Here is a 13220-nt window from a genome sequence, read left to right on the forward strand (position 1 = left end):
ATTTCTGTTCAAAATGTTGTATCAAGACTGCCCAAATGTGCCTAATTGGTTTATTCATACATTTTCAAGTTCATAACTATGCACTCTCCTCAAACAATAGCATGGTATTATTTCACTGTAATAGCTACTGTAAATTGGACAGTGCAGTTAGATTAACAAGAATTTAAACTTTCTGCCCATATCAGATATGTCCTTGTTACTTAAAACGTTATGCTAATCACATTAGCGGACAGGGACTAGGGTGGTCTGATTGAAACATATAGGTATTACAGACTCGGTCAGGGAGAGGTTGAAAATGTCAGAAGACCCTTGCCAGATGGTCCGCTGTCAGTGTGATCATCGGGATCTTGGTCACCACCCTAGTCCCTGTGCCCAAGAAAGCGAAGGCAACCTGCCTAAAAGACTACTGCCCTGTAGCACTCATGTCGGTAGCCATGAAGTGCTTTGAAAGGCTCGTCATGGCTCACATCAACACCAGCATCCCGGAAACCCTAAACCCAGTCCCATTCGCACACCGCCCCAACAGCTCCACAGATGATGCAATCTCAATTGCACTCCACACTGCCCTTTCCCACCTGGACAAAAGGAACACCTATGTGAGAATGCTGTTCGTTGACTACAGCTCAGCTCAACACTATAGTGGCCACAAAGCTCATCACTAAGCTAAGGACCCTGGGACTAAACACCTCCCTCTGCAACTGGATCCTCGACTTCCTGACACAATCCTGTCTCGGAGCTCTACAGACAATTCCTTCGACCTCATGGTTTTTGCTCTGACATGCACTGTCAATTGTGGGACCTTATATAGACAGATGTGTGCCTTTCCAAATAATGTCCAATCAATTGAATTTACCTCAAGTGGACTCCAATCAAGTTGTAAAAACATCTCAAAGATGATCATTGGAAACAGGAAGCCCCTGAGCTCAATTTCAAGTCTTTCAAGGTCTGAATACTTATGTAAATAAGGTATTTCTGTTTTATTTATTTTTTTATAAATGTGCAAACATTTCTAAAAAACGTTTTTTGCTTTGGCATTATGGGATAATGATTGATGAGGAAAATGTTTTATTTAATCAATTTTAGAATAACGCTGTAACATAACAAAATGTGGAAAAAGTCAAAGGATCTGAATACTTTCTGAATGCACTGTACATCTAACCCTCAATTAGATTTCCACTCCCCCATGGAAATCTAATTGATATTAAATATATTTATTTTAAACTGTTGATCTATTTTTTTGCATGGGCTGCATCTAAATCCACCATATCCACTATTGGTGGCCTACCGCATATGCGGTGGAAGGTGTCCGAGCTACAGAGGTGTTTGTCAAACCATGAGACATCCGAAAATCGGTCTTCTCGCGGAACTGCCTTTTGCATCTGAACGGGTTGGCCTATAAATGAATATGACCACTCTATGGAAAGATGAGACTCTCTACAACCCCCACAAGCCTCAAGAGTCGCCTGAAGGCAGCTCGTACCAGTTTAAGTTTAAGTATATAACCACCTAAAAAAGTTGTTAAATATGTATATTAAAAATATATAGTTTCCTGATCTTTCTTATATCTCTCAGATATAGGACAGACACTTCAAAACAAACATTTTTAATATGTTCTTTACTATTAGTTTTTCCATGTATGAATCTGTTATTCAAGGTGTTTCTATTGGCTAATAGCAGTAACACCAAATTCAATCTTTCATCAAATATTTGTTTTATATTTTGGGGGGATACGTAAAGGGGTCCTAAAATTCTAAATCAAATAGCTAAATGATCCTTGCTATGACCATCCTAAAATGATTCCATATATTAGCTGGAGTTCTTGGTAAGCGACTCCAGTGTAGATTGGCCTTGTGTTTTAGGTTATTGTCTTACTGAAAGGTGAATTAATCTCCCAGTGTCTGGTGGAAAGCAGACTGTACCAGGTTTTCCACTAGGATTTTTCCTGTGCTTAGCTCCATTCTTTTTATTTTTTATCCTGGAAAACTCCCCAGTCATTAATGATTACAAGCATACCCATAACATGATGCAGCCACCACTATGCTTGAACATATGGAGAGGGGTAGTCAGTAATATGTTGTATTGGATTTGCCCCAAATCTAACACGTTGTATTCATGGAAATAAGTGAATTGCTTTGCCACATTTTTTGCAGTATTACTTTCGTGCCTTGTTGCAAACAGGAGGCATGTTTTGTAATATTTGTATTCTGTACAGGCTTACTTCTTTTCACGCTGTCAATTAGGTTAGTGTTATGGAATAACTACAGTACATGTTGATCCATCCTCAGTTTTTTCCTTTCACAGCCAGTCAACTCTGTAACTGTTTTAAAGCCACCATTGGACTCATTGTGAAATCCCTGAGCAGTTTCCTTCCTCGCTGACAACTGAGTTAGGAAGGACGCCTGTGTCTTTGTAGTGAATGGGTGTAATTAATAATTTCACCATGCTCAAAGGGATATTCTATGTCTGTTTTGTTTTACCCATCTTCCAATAGGTTTTCTTTGCGAGGCATTGGAAAACTTCCCTTTGTGGTTGAATCTGTTCAACGGAGGCATTTTACAGAAACTTGTTTGTGTGGGGTACAGAGATGAGGTAGTCATTCAAAAATCAAGTTAAACACTGTTATTGCACACAGAGTGAGTCCATGCATATTATTATGGGGCTTGTTAAACAAATGTTTACTCCTAAACTTATTTAGGCTTGCCATAACAAAAGCGGTGAATACTTATTGACTCAAGGCATTTTTTATTAATTTGTAAAAATGTACAAAAACATAATTCCACTTGACATTATGGGGTAGTGTGTTGGCCATTGACACATCTCAATTTAATCTATTTTAAATTCAGGCTGTAACACAAGTTGCCGAATTTGTTTCTCGTCATCTCTCCTCCTGTTACGGTTTTCTTGTGTCGAAAGAGAGGAGGACCAAAATGCAGCGTGGTTGAAATTCATGTTTGTTTTTAATAAGAAAACTATACATGAATAAACTACAAAAACAACAAACGTGTAAACCCGAAACAGTCCCGTGTGGCACAAACACTGAGAGAGGAACAATCACCCACAACATCCAACACCAAACAGGCTACCTAAATATGGTTCCCAATCAGAGACAATGACTAACACCTGCCTCTGATTGAGAACCATATCAGGCCAAACACAGAAACAGACAAACTAGACACACAACATAGAATGCCCACTCAGATCACACCCTGACCAAACAAAACATAGAAACATACAAAGCAAACTATGGTCAGGGTGTGACACCTCCTTCTGTTAGGCTTCTTTTTCTTCTTTGGACTTTATATGATGGTTGGCAACCAACATTATAGACTGGATTGTGGACATCAGTTCATCTTTCTTTCACCCATGTGGGTATATGCTCCTAAAACCCAATGAGGAGATTTGAAAGGCAGGACTTGCAGGCGTTGAGCGTCACAAATAGAACCATGTTCTATTTTAGTGCCTGGCCATGCAGACGCTAGCTATCTTGCCGAGCCATGATTGAATTACATGTATGTGTAAATTTATTTTTGCAAACCACGTTCCCGGTCTGGTCAACATGTAAGAGTCAAAGGCAGCCTTGAATAGAACAGACTATATGGGATTTTTTATTTATTTTTAGAAATGTAGCTTAATTCATTAATTAAATTGATGAATGTTATTCTATCCCAAGAAAAACGAAAATGCTTTCCTTATTGCAGCTGTTTTAGCGTAACTTACTTATCGGCATAAAGGCCTACTTCAATATACAGTAAATCAATCACTCATTAATTTGTCCACGTCATCAAACAGCATACAAGTCATCCATGTCTTTAAATACAGTCAAGCATTTTAGTTCTAAAACTAAATAACAAAGGGAGCCTTGATTCATTTTACAATCACGGCTAAAGCGATTTAATTAAGGGTTTCAGTTAGGGAAATAAGGCACTGTACAAGGTGACCGGTAGGGAGTAGGCCTAGGCTACTAAGTGACTGCGAGTGAAGAGCAAAATAATCCTTACATTTCCACATAAAAATCTGATTGATTTATAAAGACCAGTCCCCATGCTCTGTCATTCAGTTCTATTTATTCCCATAGTAATTCGTTATGGATCCATCCAGATGTGATTAGAAAACAGTGCATTTGGTGGGCTATGTAAAAGAGATCGGAGAAGTGACATGCCTCGCAAACATCCATTAATACTCTCCATTTAAAGTCCCTAAACTTGGCAAGAGTCTATTGTCCTGCTGATAGCCCATCAAGGGTGGATGGCTTCTAGCCCATCAAGGACACGTTGTTTGCAGAGTTCACAAACAGGAGGTGGAGTTCCAGAGAGGTGTGCCTGGCATGGGTTGCGACTCCATCTCGTTCCCCGCCTTTACACTTGTGTGTGTATACGGTAGTTGTTGTGAAATTGTTAGATTACTTGTTAGATATTATTGCATGGTCGGAACTAGAAGCACAAGCATTTCGCTACACTCGCATTAACATCTGCTAACCACATGTATGTGACAAATAAAATTTGATATGACTCGGCAAGAGTCTATTGTCCTGCTGATAGTTGAAATAAACATCTGCATTTTGAAAAAATATTTGTGTCATTATTTGATTAACGAAAGCATGAAGATGTTGATGAACAAATACTGTACAGTACATATATGCTTCATCCGACATTTTGTGGTTGCATGAGATTTGGAGTTATAAATGTACATCTTTAGAGTACTTAAGACATTGCAAGTTGGGGGGATTCTTTTTCACACCTAGCCAAGCTATTAGACTATCCTTTTGTAAAGGTATGTAGAGTATATTGTCCTGCAAATAGCTCATCATGGAAACATTGTTTTCAGAATTCACAGCCTGCTACGCGTGTGAAAACAAAATGCCTCCAGCTGTCCACCACTAGTGTAAATAAAAACAGCATCTACACTGGTACAAATATATGATTGAATTCGCTTCTTTTAATACTAACACGTGGTTACCATGGTGAATAATCCAATAATAATTGGTATGACGCGGCTTCTAAATTAAAATACTTGCAGATCAATAAAAAGTTCCTGTTGATGTAATTCAATTTAGAGGATTGGAAGATTCTAAATTAATATCTAAGAGTAATTTTTCATTAGGGCAAATCTGGTCTGTGATATTGAGTTAGAAATGTAAAACCTTACAGAGAATATCTAAAGGATGGTATATAATTATAATGCAGGCTTAATAGTAATAATAATAATCTTCGGGTAACAGATCGGCCCTCAGAACTCATTAAGAGTTTATATCTTGAATATAATAATTAATTCAGAAGGCTAAACCCATAGCTTTTAGGCCTGCAGTCGGTTATAATAATCCACGCATTCTGGGAATGTTAAGAAGTCCAAAAGTTGTGGGTGGAGTTAGAATTGTGGCAGTCAGAAGTATTAAAATCAACCAATGTCAGCCTTTAAATGCTTTATTATCCAAACGTTTAAAGTGCATGTGGGCGACGGAGAGAAAGAAAATTTTGTAGTTAAGGACACGAGGCAGAGAATGATGCGGGCGCTGGAGATAAAATAAATGAGTACATAAAAAAGATAAAATAAAGCTTGCAACACACATCCTATTATTCATTATGAATAGGATTTATTTTGTTTACATTCTTCATTGTAACCAAAATGTCACAAATAATTGAACACCAACATGAGCAGATTAATTTGGTCAGGTCAAAACAGTTCTTTATTAAAAGACTATCAGAAAGAATGTGTACTATATATCCTACCAACGGGACTTTAAAAACTGTAATATCTTATGTTTCACGGAGTCGTGGCTGAACGATGACATGAATAACATACAGCTGACAGGTTTTAAGCTTTTTTGGCAGGATAGAACAGGGGCCTCTGGTAAGACAGGGGGTGGCGGTCTATGTATATTTGTAAACAATAGCTGGTGCACGAAATCTAAGGAAGTCTCAAGGTTTTGCTCGCCTGAGGTAGTGTATCTCATGATAAGCTGAAGACCACACTATTTACCAAGAGTTTATCTGTATTTTTCGCAGCTGCCCACCTACCACCACAAACCGATGCTGGCACTAAGACCACACTCAATGAGCTTTATACATCCATAAGGCTCCAAAACACCGGCTCCGACGCCCGTTGGATGTGGCAGGGCTTGCAAACTATTACAGACAACAAAGGGAAGCACAGCACACTCTACCAGACAAGCTAAATTACTTCTATGCTCGCTTTCGAGGCAAGTAACACTGAAGCATGTATGAGAGCATCAGCTGTTCTGGATGACTGTGTGATCACACTCTCCGTAGCGCGTCTGATTAAGACCTTCAAACAGGTCAACATTCACAAGGCCGCAGGGCCAGACGGATTACCAGGACGTGTATGGCGAGCATGCGCTGACCAACTGGCAAGTGTCTTCACTGACATTTTCAACCTGTCCCTGCCTGAGTCTGTAATACCAACATGTTTCAAACAGACCACCATCGGCCCTGTGCCCAAGAACACTAAGGTAGCCTGCCTAAATCACTACAGGCCCATAGCACTCACATCTGTTGTCATGAAGTGCTTTGAAAGGCTGGTCATGGCTCACATCAACACCATTATTCCAGAAACCCTAGACCCACTGTCTGCAGCAGGATGGCCCTTCGTGGATGGACTGAGGGGTGTGGTGCTCCTCCAGCAGCTCTCTCATGAGGTTATCTCTGTACTTTTGGTAGGCAATCACCTCACTTATGGGGGAGAGGGGGTGGAAAGGATAAGTGAGTGGGCAGGTGGGTGAGATTGTCAATATAATTGTAAAATGGAACTGTATGTTATTTGTATGTGAATTGTATATCCAATTACAAAAAATACCATGTTCAGTAATCATCTCACCTGTTAGCTGACTGTAAATTATGTGGCCATTGAAGACAGCAGTGACGATCAGATGGAAAAATATATTCTTATACTACCTGGCATTTTCCAAATGGCATTCCACAAAGCTGTTTATCATGTCTGACATGGTTGCTGTATGGACAGTGGAAAGAACATGGACTCGTTTGTCATGCCACTTTACTGCCAGCTGACGACCTTCGTCCTTGAACTGGAAGATGCTGGAAGAGTGTGGATCTGCTGTACCAATTGTCGTACGAGGCTTAGCTACAATGCTACAGTTGTCAACAACTGTTGTCCCTGACGCATCCACTAGATGGAGCCATTTTAGGCCTAGCTACTCCATCTAGCCACAACGGTAGAAACATAAACCAACCATCTGTTGCGTCAAATCATCAGTAGAATAACAGCAACACGCACCACTTGTATCAATAAATTACTATCAAAATGGTTTGTGTGGTAATCATTACTTTATTTACTGTTTTTTATTCACATTTTCAAGTAGTGGTGATAAATCATGCATTCCGATTCTTGCATAGATTGTCATGGACACGTGTAAAATACTTAAAAGGTTGTATTGATTACGCTAAGATATTTGCCGGATATGTGTGGAGTCATGTTGGTTGCCATAATTCAATGCATTCTGGATATCACCAGAGAGGAAGAGGCAAAGCAGAAGGTTTTACTATCCATCTCCAAAACTGTCCAAAATAAGCCCAATGTGTTTCTATTGGCTTATTTTGTACCTAAGGTTATTGCCTGCCTTCCCGCCTTTGGGACAACGTTAGGGCAGAGACATGAGCAACCTCGTTGTTATACAGTGCATTCGGAAAGTATTCAGACCTGGACTTTTTCCACATTTTCTTATGTTACAGCCTTATTCTAAAATGAGTTCAATTGTTTTTTTCCTCATCAATCTACACACATTACCACATAATCACAAAACAAAAACAGGTTTTTAGATATTTTTGCAAATGTATAAAAAAAATTCTAAACTGAAATATTACATTTACAAGCTTGGCACACCTGTATTTGGGGAGTTTCTCCCATTCTTCTTTGCAGATCCTCTCAAGCTCTGTCGGGTTGGATGGGGAGCGTCGTTAGACATCTATTTTCAGGGCTCTCCAGAGATGGCCGATTGGGTTCAAGTCCTGGCTCTGGCTGGGCCACACAAGGAAATTCAGAAACTTGTCCTGAAGCCACTCCTGCACTGTCTTGGCTGTGTGCTTAGGGTTGATGTCCTGTTGGAAGGTTAACATTTGCCCCAATCTGAGGTCCTGAGCGCTCTGGAGCAGATTTTCATCAAGGATCTCTCCGTACATTGCTCGAAAAACCTGTTTTCACATTGTCATTATGGGGTATTGTGTGTAGATTGATAAGAATAAGGTTGTAAGTTAACAAAATGAGGAGAAAGTCAAGGTGTCAGAATACTTTCAAAATGCATTGTATATAAACTCAGCAAAAAAAGAAACGTCCCTTCTTCAGGACCCTGTCTTTCAAAGATAATTCGTAAAAATCCAAACAACTTCACAGATCTTCATTCAAAAAGGGTATAAACACTTTTTCCCATGCTTGTTCAATGAACCATAAACAATTAATGAACATGCACCTGTGGAACGGTCGTTAAGACACTAACAGCTTACAGATGGTAGGCAATTAGTCATAGTTATGAAATCCTAGGACACTAAAGAGGCCTTTCTACTGACTGAAAAACACCAAAAGAAAGAGCCCAGGGTCCCTGCTCATCTGCGTGAATGTGCCTTAGGCATGCTGCAAGGAAGCATGAGGACTGCAGATGTGGCCAGGGCAATAAATTGCAATGTCCTAAGACAGGGAGACATGACGGACAAGCTGATCGTCCTCGCAGTGGAAGACCACGTGTAACAACACCTGCATAGGATCGGCACATCAGAACATCACACCTGCGGGACAGGTACAGGATGGCAACAACAACTGCCCGAGTTACACCAGGAACACACCATCCCTCCATCAGTGCTCAGACTGTCCGCAATAGGCTGAGAGAGGCTGGACTGAGGGCTTGTAGGCCTGTTGTAAGGCAGGTCCTCACCAGACATCACCGGCAACAACGTCGCCTATGGGTACAAACCCACCGACACTGGACCAGACAGGACTGGCAAAAAGTGCTCTTCACTGACGAGTCGCGATTTTGTCTCACCAGGGGTGATGGTCGGATTCGCGTTTATCATTGAAGGAATGAACATTACACCGAGACCTGTACTCTGGAGCGGGATCGAATTGGAGGTGGAGGGTCCGTCATGGTCTGGGGCGGTGTGTCACAGCATCATCTGAGCTTGTCAATGCAAGCAAATCTCAACACTGTGCGTTACAGGGAAGACATCCTCATCCCTCATGTGGTACCCTTCCTGCAGGCTAATCCTGACATGACCCTCCAGCATGACAATGCCACCAGCCATACTGCTCGTTCTGTGCGTGATTTCCTGCAAGACAGGAATGTCAGTGTTCTGCAATAGCCAGCGAAGAGCCCGGATCTCAATCCCGTTGAGCATGTCTGGGACCTGTTGGATTGGAGGGTGAGGGCTAGGGCCATTCCCCCCAGAATTGTCCGGGAACTTGCAGGTGCCTTGGTGGAAGAGTGGGGTAACATCTCACAGGAAGAACTGGCATATCTGGTGAAGTCCATGAGGAGGAGATGCACTGCAGTACTTAATGCAGCTGGTGGCCACACCAGATACTGACTGTTACTTTTGATTTTGACTCTCCCTTTGTTCAGGGACACATTATTACATTTCTGTTAGTCACATGCCTGTGGAACTTGCTCAGTTTATGTCTCATTTGTGGAATCTTGTTATGTTCATACAAATATTTACCCATGTTAAGTTTGCTGTAAATAAAACGCAGTTGACAGTGAGAGGACATTCTTTTTTTGCTGAGTTTAAATCTCTGGTGTCACGTAAACGACTGTCAGACCAAAGATGTCGAGTAAACTTCCAGAAGTGAATGATGTAGACTTCACACCCCCTTCGCCTCAACATGCATACTGCAAACAGACCCATCTCATCTTGTCACCTATTCTTTTCTTGACGCAGAAACACAAACACAAACATGGCGGCATGCACAAGCTCTACCCACCGTCGGATTAATTTCGACCTGTTTTACTCAATTATTTTGATCACTGGTGAGCTCATCCATCATATAACTTGATAATTTGTAAATAGTCATTGCTATTAGCTAATACATACTATGACTTCTGTCAGCCAAGAGTTACCTAAATATTACAGCAGCTTTCCTCAGAATAATGTAGCCTACATTTTCCGATTTGGATGAGAACTGCTACGTCTGAACATCTGCATCCAAAAATAAACAACTCACATTGAGGACATAAAGTTGTAAAGACTGTTACTGCAAAATGTTTGTGAAAAAACTGTGTGGTCAGCTCAAATGCTGACTGATGTGTCAATTGTAACGAGACGTTTCTAATGTTCTAATCACACCGGTTGAGCGTACGCTGCATGGATCACGGTAGAATCATCACACCCGTGTGTTTGTACATGTCATTAAGCTACTGTAGCAGTCAGTGTTTGTGTTAGTATGTGTGTGTGTTAGTGTGTGTGTGTGTAATCATTATTTTTGGACCGATGTAATGTATGAATTAAATTAAAGAAATGCACTAGAAAATGAATATAGTTGCTTGAAACAACATTTAATTAACAGCCTCAGGAGGCTGAAGAAATTTGGCTTGTCAACTAAAACCCTCAAGCTTACTATCACCGCCTGGTACGGCAAACGGTAGCAAAGAGGTAATAACAAATTGTTAGCGAATATATTAATGCAGCAAACATACATACTGTGGCCACGTAATGCATTTTATAAAGGACAGCTACTGTGAGTTGCCATGTATAACACCGCACTGCGTGCATACCATTCTAGCACTGCTGAGATGAGAAGGTCTCTACTTGGATCCAGGAAATGGGCTATCAGGAAGAACTTCAATTCCTGGTAGCTGAACCGGTTTACTCTCAAGCATCGCATTATAGATTGTGACATAAAACTAACACAGTAATGCTAACGTCGTGGTTTAGCGGTAATGTGCCAGACATCAAGGCATATGCTATTAGTGCCACCCAAAGACCTGGGTTTGCCACCCTGTCTCCCTGTCACTCGTTTTCCTCCTGTCTTGGTAATTGTAAAATAACCCAATAAAAATTATCTTAAAAATGTAAGAAAACATGCACAGCCGCATATCATACTGTAGTTTGTTGTTATAGTGGTTGCATGTAAAATGAACATAAACCATCAACACATTTCACTGCCTTCAGAAAGTATTCACACCCCTTGACTTGTTCCACATTTTGTTGTTACAGCCTGAATTTAAAATTGATTAAATTGATATTGTGTGTCACTGATCTACACACAATACCCCATAATGTCAAAGTGGAATATTTTTTGAAATTAATTGATAAAAAATGAAAAGTTGTCTTGAGTCAATATGTATTCAAACCTTTTGTTATGGCAAGCCATAATATATTCAGGATTTCACCATGAGGCCAATGGTGATTTTAAAACAGTGACAGAGTTGAATGGTTGTGATAGGAGATGGATCAAGGATGGATCTGAGGATGGATCAACATTTTAGTTACTCCACAATACTAACATAAATTAAGGTGAAAAGAAGGAAGCCTGTACAGAACAAAAATATTCCAAAACATGCATTCTGTTTGCAATAAGGCACTAAAGTAAAAACGTGGCAAAGAAATTAACTTTTTGTCCAGAATAAGTGTTATGTTTGGGGCAAATCCACCACAACATCACTGAGTACTACTCTTACATTTAAATGGCAAGCATTGGGGTGGCTGCTAGGGCTGTTGCAGTGGTGTAAAGTACTTAAGTAAAAATACTTTAAAGTTCTACATAAGTAGTTTTTTGGGGTATCTGTACTTTACTATTTATATTTAACCATTTTTACTTCACTACATTGCTAAAGAAATGTATGCGCTTTTTACTCCTTACATTTTCCCTGACACCCAAAAGTACTCATTACATTTTGAATGATTAGCGGGACAGAAATGGTCCAATTCACACTTATCAATAGAACATCCCTGGTCATCCCTACGGCCTCCGATCTGGCGGACTCACTCAACAAAAATGCTTTTACATTTTTTTAAATGATGTCTGAGTGTGTATGACCCTGAGTATGACCCTGGCTATCCGTAAATAAAAAATTTAAAAACAAGAAAATTGTGCCGTTTTACTGGGTGACTTTCACTTTATCATTTTTTTTTATTAAGGTATTTTTACTTTTACTCAAGTATGAGGTTGGGGTACTGTTTCCACCACCAGTCATGACCACAGTAAAATTCCAGGTGACCAGTTGAGTCATGATAATCTTTATGCACAATGGACATGCGTTGGTAGTACCCAACTCGTTAACAACCATCAGGTCGCTAAAGGCCTGGTACTCAGGGCGCTATTGTCCCTCTAACCACGGACATCAATCCAAAATGCATCGAAAATCACAAACACTTATCATAACTGTTTTTAAAACTCAGCTCACTCTGATTGATCAATGTGAAGAATTATGTTCAACAGGTTGAAACTGAGTGAAAACATGGTCGTTGTGGATGTTGTTTCAATGCCTAAAACAACTAAATGGAATGAGCTTCCTAAGGTGATGATTAATTCAAAACCCACATACGCATATTAGGCCTATATATGAACACAAGCCTGGAAAAACAGTGAATTTAAATAATGATTGTGCAGTTATACAATCCATAGGCCAACCTGTGGTAGGCTATGTAACCCATCTGCGGAAGGCATAGGTCCTAAATCAATGTAGCATTTGAGACCAGCCTCAAGCGGGCCAGATGTACAGTTCTCAATATGCCTATGGATGCATTACCGCTTGACAGACACCACTGGTATAGAGATGGACATGATATACTGCATAAACCCCATCCTCAATCATTAATTTAATTAAATGGATAGGCTATAGGTATGGCCTATTCAATAGTAGCTTTTTCGTATTGTAGGCTAATCGCCCAGTAGCCTATATTTCCACTAAACATTTACCTGACAATCAAGGCTAGGCTACTGCAAAAATACCAACATCCCAAATCCCTGGAAAGTAATTTATCTGACATCCCCCATCCAGCAATGTGGCATCTGCACCCATGCATTGTAACGGCACATTTGAATAGATATATATTGTAAACCATATCCTAATAGCATTGACAACTTGGCTGTCGAATTGTGAGGTACTTTTCCCCAGAACTATCACTGAAGGTGACGCAGTCCAGGAGAGACCCGACGGGTGTGGTCGGAGGGCCATGTGGATGGTGTGACGAAAATTGCGTCCATATTGCATCCATATCACCGTAAATGCTGCACGGCCAATGCAGATGTTGGATTGACCA

The sequence above is a fragment of the Oncorhynchus nerka genome, linkage group LG10 (genome assembly GCF_034236695.1).
Source record: "Oncorhynchus nerka isolate Pitt River linkage group LG10, Oner_Uvic_2.0, whole genome shotgun sequence".
Taxonomy (NCBI): Eukaryota; Metazoa; Chordata; class Actinopteri; order Salmoniformes; family Salmonidae; genus Oncorhynchus; species Oncorhynchus nerka.